Below are 13885 nucleotides of genomic sequence, written 5' to 3'. Positions count from 1 at the left end.
TACAACCTTACAAGAGTTTAAAATTTCAAAGTCACTAGATCGTGAATGACGGGGCATATGCATAGACTTATATATAATTTTGATTCAGTGATCTACCACAAGTGGTTCATACTGAACTGATCTAAAAAGAAAACTTAACAATTAAATCTGAAATTTCAAAATCAATACAGTCAATAAAACATGACTGCAAACACATATGCAAAAAATGAAACTGAATTGTGATGTAGTAATGCTAATCCAACTACATACCAGATATGATTAACTTAAATGTAGCAAATTTAGTGCTTCATAATCAAGTAATCTAATCTTAAAGATGACGCAAACATCAAAGAAGTAATACCTTAAAAATTGTATCTTAATTTTTTTTATTAGATTCCACAAATGTCGCAAAACTTTCGTGACATATGAGGAATATATATAAAAAAAAAGAAACAATTTAAAAGAACAAAAGGCTCTTGAAAAGCCTGAATCACTCACCTACTTGATTGATTGATTGATTGTTGGGGTTTAACGCCCAAACAGCAATATTTCAGCTATATTCATTCGATGAACATGAAAGGAATGATAAAATGAACATGAAATGATGATGAAATGAAAAAGGATGAGACACAAGGATAATAAGTCGATAAATTTTGATTGTCACAAGTTAAAAGGGAGAGATGGGTAGGTAGGGCAATTAAGCCCCCTGTGACGGAGCACAAAGGTTCCCACTCCTATCGAACACCACAGCAGGGTTCTCTAAAGTGTGAGGACTGTGGCATCTTTCCCAACATGGTGCACCACTATGGTTTGCGGCCAGGTTTACCTGACAACCCCAACATGTAACATACCAGGGGTACCCATTTCCACCTCCTGGGGCACACAACCCAGTTGCTCTGTGAGCAGAGCGCCTAGCCCACAGCTAGGTTTCTGAGCACTATTTAATTGCCTTTTATGACAAGCTTAGTGCTGCTGCAGGCCTATTCTTTTGACACCCAGACTTGCAAAGGGCCACTCACAGAGTAAACCCAGCCTAATTAACTAAATTAATAAAGGTATCACGCTTTGTTACCATGTTTCACCAAAATATTGCAGAAAAAGAGTACCTGAGGTGTAGGAAATTTTAGAATCCCTCAACAAAATTTAGGATGGGGTTGCTCTATGCCTTGTTATCCCATTTGGTGAAGGGTGGGTGGGGCCATTAGACCGCTATGCATTTGCTGCAAAAAAAACATAAAATGAAGTTAAATCATGGTATACAATATTTGCATCATTACCATTCAACTAAGGAGACAATACTAACTATATACATCAAATGTCATTGAAATTAAAGCACATTTTTTAGGGTGTGGCCTCTTTGACATTTAATGACTTGAAAACCTTAAGAGAAACAGAAATCTGATTAAAAAACACATGCAGGGATCCAATACAAAATACATTTTTTTTTTTAAATTTGACCAAAAATTGAACAAAAAATTTTGCATGACCCAATTTTGTATCCCCTTTACTCCAAAGACTACCCTGTAAATATTTTTAAAACAAAATTTTAAAAGAAACACATTGACTTTTGAATCATAAAAATCAGATTTAGAACATTCTTTTTTATTCCAATTATAACACTCATTTACCTCTTTTTAAAAGTGATGGGATAAAAACCTCAAAAAAAACAATATGGCTTTCCACCATGTCCCTAGGAACAATGTGTTGAAATTTCAAAAAAGACCAGACAAGTTTAACCCAAGTTAACATAACTAAGACGATGGGGTGATTATATGACCAAGACAATTTTTTTCTTGTAAGTTTACTAGTCAGATAATTAAGTATTCTAGTATGATAAATAGGTTTACTTGTCAGATAACTAAGTGACTATTACTTAAAATGGTGAACCTTTAAGAAAGCTTATACAGTACATTTATTGTAAGAGCACTGATTCAAATTAATCGAAAAAGGAAAAGAAATGCTAAAACCAATAAATGCACCATTATATAAACTTTATAAAAAATGTAGACTGGATTTCAAGTAGTAATATTAAGTACTTAATTAGGTAAGACTTGAAGTAGTGCTGTACTAAAACAAGAGGCTCCCAGTCTTTCAAGGGCAATAAATTAAACAAGAAGTTCTCCAACAACTTTGACTCAAGAAAACTTCGATAGGACTTATCATAAGGATCATTTCAGTAAATGAAAGTTTAAATCTATCATAGTTTTCAAGACATTGGTTGAAAACTGTATTAAAAAAAAAAAAAAGCTTGTCATTTTCCCCTGTCAAGGGTAATAACTCTTATAAGAAGGCGTCTGACAAATTTTATGCCTGAAGACTTTTGTAGTCCTAAAAATAAGGATCATTTCAGCAACTGAAAGAACTTGGCTAAACCTAACATTTTGGAGATATATGCAAAAAACTACTGTCTGACCCCTATGTTTTATTTTTAATAAGGGTGACCATGTTTTTCAACGGATCAAAACAACCAGCTTCAATTCTATGCAGGATACCCCCAAGGAACACTTATACCAAGTTTTGTTTCAACTGGCAAATAGTGTCAGAGGAGAAGATTTTTGAAAGAAATAACATTAAAAATAGCAAAAAAACTTTGAAAAAGGGCAATAACTTCAACATGGCTTAATAGATGAAAATGAAACTTTGACCGCAGATAGATCTCATCATGCTGAACACTTTTATCTGGTCAGAATTTGGCTAAACCTTACTGTTTTGGAGATATATGCGAAAAACTACTGTCTGACCCCCTATGTTCTATTGTTATTAACGGCGGCCATGTTTTTCCACAAATCAAAATTCCCCACTTCAGTTCTATGCAGGATACCCCAAGAAACATTCATACCAAGTTTGGTTCCAACTGGTCAAGTAGTTTCAGAGGAAAAGAGTTTTGAAAAATTGTTAACGACAACGATGGGCAACGACGGATGCCAAGTGATGGCAACAGCTGACATGGCCTTAGGCCAGATGAGCTAAAAATGACTTAGTTTTTACGTAGGGTAGCAATAAGGGGTCACCAAGGTATATGTTTTGTTGATGACAACAACCAACAATACTATCTAGATTGCACAAACAAATAAAACACTATTTTCAAAAAGAAACTATTTCTTCCACAACAAGCCTAGATAATGTTGTGAAATTAAACGCATTTAAAAGGGAGACAGCTCATTTTCCCAACCATTCTATTATATTTCTGCATCCTCTGAAACTTCTAAGATGAACAAGCTGTCATTTTGCCTTCAATGGACCATAAAATATTTGCTTACATTGTAAAATTAGTGTGTTTTTTCCTAAATATGATGCATTACTTTTCAATTTTACTTAATTCTTATAGATTTCATTACTAAATAGCACATCAAATATTTAAAGAAATGGACATGAAACCATGGGAAGACAGCAACTCGGGTAAGATATGTAACTTGCTACGACAAGATGATAAATTGCCATGATAAGATAGTAACTCATCATGGAAAGATAATATTTTTTCTGAATACCCCTAATATGCTTCTAAAGAAATCTGAAAAAAAATTTAAGAGGAACAAATTGACACTTAATTCCTAAAAAAAATAGAATTAAAATATTTTTTTTCTATCAATTCAAATGATTTCACCTTTTTTTCCTCTTTTTAGGTACATATTTTCAAAGCAGTTGGGGCAAAAAACCACCAAAAACTATGGAGTCCTCCACCATGTCTGTCCCTAGGAACAAAGCTTTAAAAGAATTGAATTTGTTTTACTCATGTTATCATAAAAAGACCAAAGTGAAGAGACACCAATGACCAGAATGACAGGGTGATTCCATTATACAATTTCAAATTTTTTTAGTGGTGTTATAAAACTGTGACTGGGTGTAATGAAGTAGTAGTAATAACTTATTGGTATCACTGAAGAAGAAAATATAGAAAATATATAATCACAGACAAAATCTCATTAACTTCAGAACTTACAGCAGTACTAAAACCGTAAAAATATTGCTAATTCTTTGACTCACATATTCTATTATGTCAAAAAAGCTTTTTCTACAAGAGTCATGACTGCTTGATTACAGACCATATAACTGGTACATCTGGAGGCTTCAAATAATCTACTGAAATAAAAAAGAATATTTTAGCAAAAAAATTTTGACCTGGTAAGTTAAGAAAACTGTGAGCGAAGCTTACATGCTGATACCGTCACAAGTGATTTCCCTCCCCAGAAACCATATATGATACCCCATAAGCGATTTTAACATTCAGATGGAAAATAAAATAGGAGGTACACAAAGGTAAAATGTAATAAAGAATCTATGAAAATTTCAACAAAGTCCATTTAGCATTTTCAGAGAAGTAGACGATTTGCAGAGGGTCTCCTTTTGGTCTACAAATGACTAAGTAAATATTTTGCATCAGGAAACCCCAAAAGTCAATCAGATGGGAAAACTAAATAGGAGATGCAGTATGGAATCATGTACTGTAAAAGTACAATTGTTCCTGGGGTACCAATTTTCATGGTTTTAGTGGGTAGGCCAAACCATGAAAGGAATAGGTTTGGTAAGGCCCTATTTTGGCCCCAGTATTCAACATTTTTGACAGATTTGTTTTGGTCTATACTAGTTAGTTTATTTGAAAGGATAATGGTTGAAGTAAATACATCTCAGCCGATTTTTGTGATATCATGAATGTATTTGACCTAATAGCAGTCAAAATTAACACATAGTAGTGAAATCTTCACTTTTGTTGCATTTTTGCACATATTTCTCCTTGGTTTTTGCATAAAAAAGGGAGTGGTGATTGATATCCGTGTTCATTCAAATATTGACATAAATGTTGTATCTTACAAATTACAATATATAAAGATAAAGAATGACCACGCATGCGACCAAATTGGTTTTTCACAAAAACCATCAAATATATGCTGAATTATCAAGATTTTATGGATTTTTCATCATTTGGGCAATTTTGTTTGTGCTACAATGATGAGATGCTTTTCTGTTTTGGCTTAAATCTTATCAAACTAGCTGGTGTAAACACATTTGTGTACAAAAAGGATAAAAATCTTTATTTTGAACAATTCCAAATTTTGAGGCTAAAATTGGCCATAACAGGACCTATTTCTTTGATTCCCAATGAAAGGTAGGTTCCCATTGATAAAACTTCAAAACCACAAATTCAATAATCCACAAACTTATGTTTCATCCCACAGAAATTAGAATCTACAAATCAAAATGCTTTCACAGTATTAAAGAATCTGTTAAGTTTCATCAAATTTCATTCAGCAGTTTCAGTGGGGTTGGGAACAGATGAACGGATGGACACATCATCACTATATACCTCCAGCTTTTCAAGTGGGGGTATAATTTAATTTATCTCCATGTGCCAGTTCATTCAACTTACAGGTGTAAAACTGAAAATAGAGAGAAGATACATGTACAGTCAATAGTTTAAGTTAGATACAATATCAAACATATGTGTTCACATCTTAGGGTTTAACTTGGAAAAACTTTTAACCTTCATAATGTTGAATGTGATCATAGAATATAGAATTATAATCAGGTATTTAACTGTTAAAAAATTCAGTGAAAAGTGGAATTTACAGATACATTTAGTATATTGATAATTCCAAAAGAACTATTTTTTTTAAATCAAAATAAAGTTAAACTTCATCCCTTTTAACCCCAATGAAAACCAAATTAAATAAAAGGTCCAAATTCTAAAGGTGAAGAGGCATTAAGTTATGAATATTGCCCAAAAATATCAACTTTCTTGTAAAAGTAGTTAAAAACATAACTAATCATTTAAGGCATTAGTTCATTGTAAAGAAGTCAAAATGGTGCCATACTTTTACATAATTTAGCAAAAAAATGCTGAGAATTTTAAATCTTGTTTTTTTTTTTTCAGACATATTTACATATACACCCAGAAAACTGTCAAAACCTAAGAAACAACTTTATATTTTTACATATATATGATAGTTTATGTAATAATGAATGTAGTAACTAAATATGAAGTTGTTTCTTGCCAAAAATATGACCAGAAAGTGACCAAAAAGTACAATATAAATTTTAATATCAGTAAACTTCAAGCAATTTGTCTCTCCGTTAAATTCAAGAATTATTAGAAGTCTTTATGTTTTCTCATTTGTGATTGTTTCAAGTCTCAAAATTCATAATTGAAATTATTGAACACTTTATGATTAATTTTCAGTTGAATTTGAGGCCAATAAGACCCGTTATCACGGTATATATTCACCCCTTCTCCTTTGAAGAATATACAGGTTGTGAATCAATTAAAGTACAGAACTTTTTGTTTCTGACTGAAAATGCTGTCCATTTAACTTCCTTAGGTCTCACTAACCACTTCTGGGTTAAAGGGCCACCCTTCCCCCCTATGTAGTACCAAAAACACACTGAACCTAAAATATGCATTGTATGTGCATTATTTGTGTGTATCCTGATTAAAAGTAGTCAAAATAAAGCTGAGAATGTGTACTCTAAAATCGAATTTGTAATTTACTACATAAGTGTACGAATATTGTTTACATGTGTGAGTAATTTGCCTCCATGCTGTCAGTTAGCAGAAAAGGTAAAAATGTTGATTTTCAGTATTTTCTATTCAAGTAAATTTTGTGAAGAATTTATACAGTCATTGTACCATTAGAATAATGATTTTGAAAGCCTTATTTCCCAACTTATGCAACTTTAACGTGTCACTAGTTTAACAAGTAATTTAGACCTGGAAACATTAGAAGTGGTTAGTGAGACTTTACCTTTGAACATTAGTTTTAATTTTAGCAGTGGCCTTTTCGCATATTGAATTGAAACAGAATCAACTGAAAAAAAAACAATAAAAGCCAAAGGGTGAGAAATAAAATGTTTCACAACGTGCAGCAAGATACATCAGCAGAGGTCAAACCCTGAATAGATGTGACAAATATGGACATATAATTCTCTTAATTTTGATTGTGAATAAATGTATGACAGAATATATTTTACCCAGAATGGAAGCAGTCAAATATCTTAAATACATGCAATAAGACTTTTAAAATATAACATGAACAGACCAACAGAATGATGAACAAAGAGTTTCTATAGACATAAGAATTTTGTTTCTGTAGCCATAGGGTTTAGTAGAAATTAACAAAAGTCTTGATCAAAAGAAATAAACAATTCACTATGTCAATGTTGCATTTGGTGAAAGCATTTTTGAGTTATGGTTAAAAAAACAAAATTGGCCCATATCTGTATGAATAAAATCCCATAACCCAACAATGTAAAATCCAAAATATGTAAAAATCAAAAGGGAGCTTACACTAAATTGACTAATACAAACTGTCATCCATGCTCATTAACTTGGTACCCCTTTCCACATTTAATAACATGCACCTTTTAACCTCAAAATTGATCTGGATTAAAATCTAAAATAGGAGGTGCACAATGAGAACATGTCAAGAAGATTCTGTGACAGTTTCTTTCAATTACATTCAGTGGTGTGGGAGGAGTAATAGATAAGATATGGGTTCCCTAATTCATGTCTATATATTCACAAATGACAAAAGCTATTTATATGAAATGTGAAACCCCCATATTGGTTCAGATCAAAGTCTAAAATAAGAGGTGCACAATGGGAATATGTAATAGATTCTGTGAAAGTTCCATTCAATTTCATTCAGTGGTGTAAGAGGAGTAACCATGGTAACAGATAAGAAATATGTCCCCCATGTCCCCATATTCACAAACGACAAAATCAATGCTTTGCTATGTGAAATGCAAGAGTTGATTCAGATCAAAAGCTTTAAAAGAAGGTGTACAATGGGAACATATAATAAAGATTCAGTTAAAATTCTACTGAATTCTATTCAGGAGTAACAGATAACAGATGAGTTCCCCCTGTATAACAGAAGGAAGGAAGGATTGTTGGAAGGATAGACATCCCCATTCCCAAAAATACTTCCCCCTTTGCAAGTGGTGGGTATTATAAATGCTCACATATCCTTGTGTTCACATATTGGAAACTCAAGTAAAATGTATTTCAAAAAAACTAGAGGCTTTAGAGTGCCAGAATCACTCACCTTAAAACTTAAAATGATGTGGTCATATCATTTGATAATTTTAATAAAAGATTAAGAGAGTTTTCTATACTTACATCATTCCTGCCATCCCCAGAGCCATACAAAACATAGACAATTTGTAAGGTGTATTGAGGTCATTATCCCTATCAAGTTTCAAAATTTTGGTACATGTGTTTTTAGAGGAGTTGATTATTGAAAATTGGCCAATCAGAAGCTTAAATTACCTAAGGCGGCCATTTTGTTTTATCAAATTTGATCACATGTTAGGGTTGTCCCTTTCATTACTTCTGCCAAGTTTGGTCACCACTGCCTTCAGAAAAGTAAACATATAGGCCAAAATGTGTTTCCCCATTCGGTTTCATAAGCCACAGCCACCCACTGTGCCACCTGAGCCACACAAAAGGTTGATCATGCAGAAGACATTGGTAGTTAACCCTACTCAGTTTCAGATTATTGGCACCTGTAATTTCAGAGGAGGTGATTATTGAAAACCCAGAAAATCAGAAGCTTAAATGGCCTCCGGCCACAATCTTGTTTAATCAAGTGGAATCAAAATATAATCAAATGTTAAAGTTGTCCATTTTATTATTTCTGCCAAGTCTGGTCACTTTTGGCTGCTTTGTAAAAGCAAAGATAAAGACCAAAATGTGTTTTCCCATAGGATTTCAAAGGCAATTTCGAGTGGCTGCAGCCACCCCATAAGTTACCTGAGCCCCACAAAAGGTGAATCATTTGTGGAAGGCATCAAAGTCATTAACCCTATCATGTTTCGAAACATTGATACTTGTGATTTCAGAAGTTGATCATTGAAAATTGGCCAATCAAAAGCTTAAATGGCCTCTCAGGGGGCCATTTTGATTAATTAAGGGGAACCATAAGTGGATCTTTTGTAGAGACTCTTGCATACACTGTTTCTGCCAACTTAGGTTAAAACTGGTTCAATTCGCGTACATGAGCATGAGAGAAAATGGACACAAAGTCAAAGCATGAGCTCACTGGGAACTTGGTCCATGTGAGCTTAAAGGAAAGTTTAAAGGGCCTTAATTCAAAGAAAATCTCAATAAGCATAAACTTGATCTGAACTCATCAGGGTACAAAAATGCACAATGAATTCTCTCATACCAAAAAATCAGCTCAATTTCTGAAAGTGTTTAGAAAAAAGTTCAAAAACTGTTATTTTTGTAAAATAAGCTTGTCATTTTGGTAAAAATCAGCAGAATGGTACCAAAAATATGCTTGACCTGTAACTCATCATAGTCGCATTATACACCAACAATCAGCCCATTAATTGCAAGTGTCTGAAAAACTTTAATTTTTGTAAAATTTGCAAATTCCAAGGCCCCTAATTCTGAAAAAATCAGTGAAGTGCAACAAAAACTTAAACTTGATCTGTTACTCATCATCGTAGACTCAAATACAACAAATCAACTCATTATCAGCAAGCTTTAGAAAACAAGAGGCTCCCATGATTTGAATTACTCACCTAGCTAAATTTTCGCCTTTCAAGGGCAATAACTCTAACAAGGAGTCATCCAACAATTTTAACTCATGTACACTATGATACAACTTTTCATAAGGATCATTTCATTAATTGAAAGTTTCTTTCTACGATAGTTTTCAAGATACATGTACTAGCCAAAAACTGCTAAAAACCTTATTTTTGTCTTTCCAGGGCAATAACTCTAATAAGAAATTGTCTGACAACTTGATCCCAAAAGACATTTGTAGGCCTTATGATAGGGATCATTTTGGTAATGAAAGAATTTGGCAAACCTTTCAGTTTTGGATATATACATGTACTTGTAAGAGAAAAACTTCTGACTGACCTCTTTGTCCTATCTTAAGTAACAGCGGTCATATTTTCCATGGGTCAAAAATCCCCACATCAGATCTACATAGAATAAGTTAATGAATATTCATACTTAATTTAGTTCTTATTGGACTGGTAGTTTCAAAAGAGAAGATTTTTGAAAGAAACAACATTAAAAATATGGACAAAACATTAAAAAAGGGTAATTACTTCAACATGGCTTAACAGATTAAAATTTGACCCGAGATAGATCTCACCATTCTAAACACTTTCAAGTGATGTCAGAATTTAGCTAAACATAATGGTTTTGGAGATATGTGCAAACTACTTCTGTCTTATCCCTATTTTCTATTTTTAGTAATGGTGGCCATGTTATTTAAGGAATCAAAACTTCACACAACAGTTCTGCGCAGAATACCCCAAGAAACATTAATACCAAGTTTGGTTCTAATTGGTCCATTAGTGTCAGAAGAGAAGAGTTTAAAACATTGTTAACATAGAGGGCTGCTAAATGATGCCAACAGTTCATAAAGCCTTTGACCAGGTGAGCTTAAAAGGAACAACAGCTGAAAGGGGGAGAGATAGGATAGGTAAACAGTGATGTTGTCCATTTTTTTAAAAATAATTCAGTGTACTGTACCTTCATGTAAATACTGTAAATAATTCTTTTTTATTTGATCAATTTCTTTGGACCTATCTAATACCTATTCCAGTTTGATTGAAAGTCTATCATTTGCCACGCATGCAATGCTCAGTATAAAAACCCTTAAGTTGGATTACCTCCCTTTGGAGTCCGTTACTATAACTATATTCCTTAATGTACATCTACAAAGGATTCAAACTTTCCTTTAAAGTTTCATCAAAATACCTTCCGCGGTTTAGGAGTTGTGCTAACAAGAACTGTGGCCAGTTGGACAGACAGACAGACAAACAGAGAGATTCCAATATATTCCCTAACTTTGTTTGCAGGGAATATAAGAACATGTTTTAGATACCTGAATCCTTATTACATCAAGAGCATAATCTAGTAACTAATGTTTACAAGCCAGACTGCAGTACAGATCCATTCAATTCAACTTTGATGCCTGTAAATAAATTCAACATATAAATGTTCCATGTACACGTTAATTTTAGATATCTTCATGAAATGCCGTGTAGTGCTAGGTATACCCTAACTCGTACAGAAAGGTGTCATTGGAGAACAATTTGCTTCTTACTTTCATTTTAAATGTACATTTATAAATCCTCATATAAAATTTGAAATCCATCCCCTTGGAGCGGATTAATTTTAAGTAAAATAATTCTCACAGAAAGACAGACAAGGTGATACCAATATGTACAATGTATGCAGTAATACATACATGTACTTCCAGAAAAATAATGAAATGATAACCTTAATAGCAATGCCATTTTTCTTATTTTTATTCGTTTCTTTTTTTCAAGGAAATGTGCATGTATGTTACAATGTACATGTATGTGCACCAACAAAATTGTATGGTTGGCAAAATATGTAGGTATAGAATTACAGCCTTAAAAAATAAGGTACACATATTACATTTAAAACTAAATTTTTGCCCTACATTTTCCTAGCTAACAAAAGGATATATCATACTTTTTGTCGAAGTTTGTTACAAAAGATCTTTTCAGCTGGAAAAAACAGTGTCTTTACCTCCACTTATCAGAATGAACCAACAGTAAAAGTGTTTTTTCACTAAGTTTATCCATTTTATTACACAAATAAGGAGTTACAAAGCTCTCGTACTTTGATTTGATCCTTGCCAGGGCATATCAGAATCAATGTGTGCATCATGCAAGACAGTTTTTTTCCCCTACTGCAAAAAAAAAAAAATTACATTCTGTTTATTACATAAATAATGAAAGCTGAACAAAATACACCCTTGTTTCATCATTAGTTTAATAAAGTAGTGTAATTCCTAGAGAAACATAGCCACAATATATAACACTGTAAAATTTGCTTATTTTTATCACATCTTGCCATTGGCCTCAGGAAATAAGTTAATGAAAAACATATTCTTAACTAAAATGCAGTTTGGTTTTTTCTGGTAAAGCATAAAATCAGCATTTTAACTACACAATATAATAGTGTGGTATATGCTAACAAATAAAAATGCTTACATAAATCTTTCAAGAAGGTTATTTTCAAATCAAGTGTCAAAATACATAAAGCTGTGGTGCAATGGCAGGGCACAGTTCATCAGTCTAACCTCTAAAACCTGGCAATTGACATCTATTCTTGATTGCTTAAACCTATGAAAGACAGAATACTGTATTTATAACATGAAAAATTCACAATTTGCCACCATATTACCAAAAATCATGAAATTCATATGTTTTATACAATTTGGCCTCGGACTGAGTAACAGACAATTCAGGTTTACAAGAAGAAATATGACTAAAGTATGATAAAAATTGTTATTCCAGATTTCTCTTAAACTACAATGTTTATAGCGAGCGCCACGAAGCAGTGCAAGGTCTACCGTTATTATGTGTACTTTCTAAATTTCCCTTTAGGTTCCCCAATATACTTATGAAAGTAAAAGTCATGTCCCGGAAGTAACAAAAAGTGACTGTCCTTACGGAGAAAATTCATCATTTCCTTCAATCAAACAAATAAAAATATATAGGTTAAGATTATGTTTCAGTAAAAAAATATAAGACGTCACTGGTGACCCAGGGTTATATTTGAGAGAAACTTGTGGAAAGAAAATATTACCCGGACTTCCAGGTTAAGCAGCGGAGATACACATTCTTATATTCACATGTTTCCCAAAGATTTTATAAACATAACATTCACTTCTTCAAAATCAGTATAACAAATTAGAAAAAGACTTGAAAACTATCAGAAAGATGATTTTTTTTTTTTACTGAAATGTAATATTAACCTATATATTTTTATTTGTTTTTCAAATAGAAATATTCATTTTGCTTGCTGCTTAAATATAAATAAAAATATTGCACTTGCGAGGCAAAAATTTCATCCGGGCTGACCCCCCACCCCCCTTGTAATATCCTTTATTATTTTTACAAGTCTCGCACAGACGATACATGGTAAAGCTCACGGTGCTCGCTGATTTAGGCGATGCCTACCCCATATTAAATAGTAACAGTAATTTGCACCTTTAAAAAAAGGTCTACAAGAATGAAATGATATTAAGTTACCATATGTAAAGGGAAATAACTGTTTTTCTCAAAATCCTCAAGAACTGCATAAAAACATTATTTGTAGATAAAATATCAATTGAAAGGGGCAAAAATACATTCAGTGTGTGATACTTACATTCAAATATACATAAAAAGTGTGCACCTACATTGAAAACTTCCATATAAAGTCATGCAGGTGTAAAGTGTGTATTTACGCCATGAAGGGGTGTCCGCAGAAAGTTATCCGGTTATTTTTTTCCATAATAATACACTTATTAAGATGTTGCATTGCATGTGTTGAAAAATTAAAAAAATACCATTTAGCAGGGTAAGAAATAGTAGCCTGTCCGCCAGCCCGAGACTTTTTTGACAAGGGTGACCATTTCAACAAAAATCTATAAAGCCATATAGTAAATATATTGAAAAATTGTATTCAGGACTGGCTAGAATTTTAATGAGTTTCCTACCCTGCATTCAGGTATAGGAAAAACAGAAGTATTTATTTTCCTATACTGACAATACTAACCTTTTCAAGTTTTTCAGTAATTTCTTATGTACATTCCATACATATAATTCAATTGATAACTTAAAATTATATACCAGTACATGTACTGATACATTGTATGTACAATTCCATGTTTTAAATTAAAGCCTTGCAGCCAGGAAACATAGCCACATACATGTACATATATTTCTTACAATGCAATTTCTGCATAAAGAACTGAATATCATTTTTTCCCTCCTATTTAAATTATTAATGAAAATACTACAATTTCTTTGTACTGTGTATATTGCCCTTACTAGTCTAAGAAGTAAAAGAACGATCAACACAATATTTTTTCATACCTTCGTTATTTTTATTGTTCCTGTCTTAAAAATGAAAACCAGATGTACA

The 13885-nt window shown here is 32.6% G+C and overlaps 2 long non-coding RNA genes across 13 annotated transcripts in view; one reads left to right on the top strand and one right to left on the bottom strand.

Moving 5' to 3' along the window:
- LOC148602248 (uncharacterized) overlaps window positions 1-3968 on the top strand; it is a 34722-nt gene extending 30754 nt beyond the window's left edge. Inside the window, exons 3-4 of the long non-coding RNA XR_015916300.1 lie at window positions 3308-3378; window positions 3603-3968. This is a non-coding gene — a long non-coding RNA (uncharacterized LOC148602248). The remainder of the gene's footprint in view (window positions 1-3307; window positions 3379-3602) is intronic.
- The window catches only part of LOC148602247 (uncharacterized), a 35144-nt gene that overhangs the window by 3079 nt on the left and 18180 nt on the right, over window positions 1-13885 (bottom strand). For 4 of the 12 annotated variants that reach the window (XR_015916291.1, XR_015916290.1, XR_015916288.1 and 1 more), the window contains 5 exons: window positions 11965-12096; window positions 11591-11660; window positions 10824-10913; window positions 3964-4059; window positions 1086-1199 (listed from right to left, as the gene is read on the bottom strand). This is a non-coding gene — a long non-coding RNA (uncharacterized LOC148602247). Of the gene's footprint in view, window positions 1-1085; window positions 1200-3583; window positions 3684-3963; window positions 4060-5281; window positions 5355-10823; window positions 10914-11497; window positions 11661-11964; window positions 12097-13126; window positions 13486-13885 lie in introns of those variants that run through there. The other 8 variants (XR_015916293.1, XR_015916298.1, XR_015916292.1 and 5 more) reach the window with 8 other exon arrangements.

The sequence above is a fragment of the Perna viridis genome, chromosome 11, assembly GCF_037379345.1.
Source record: "Perna viridis isolate PV_CMFRI_1.1 ecotype Kerala chromosome 11, ASM3737934v1, whole genome shotgun sequence".
NCBI lineage: Eukaryota > Metazoa > Mollusca > Bivalvia > Mytilida > Mytilidae > Perna > Perna viridis.
The sequence above is the reverse complement of the archived record's forward strand: the minus strand, read 5'-3'. Positions and strand labels throughout refer to the sequence as shown.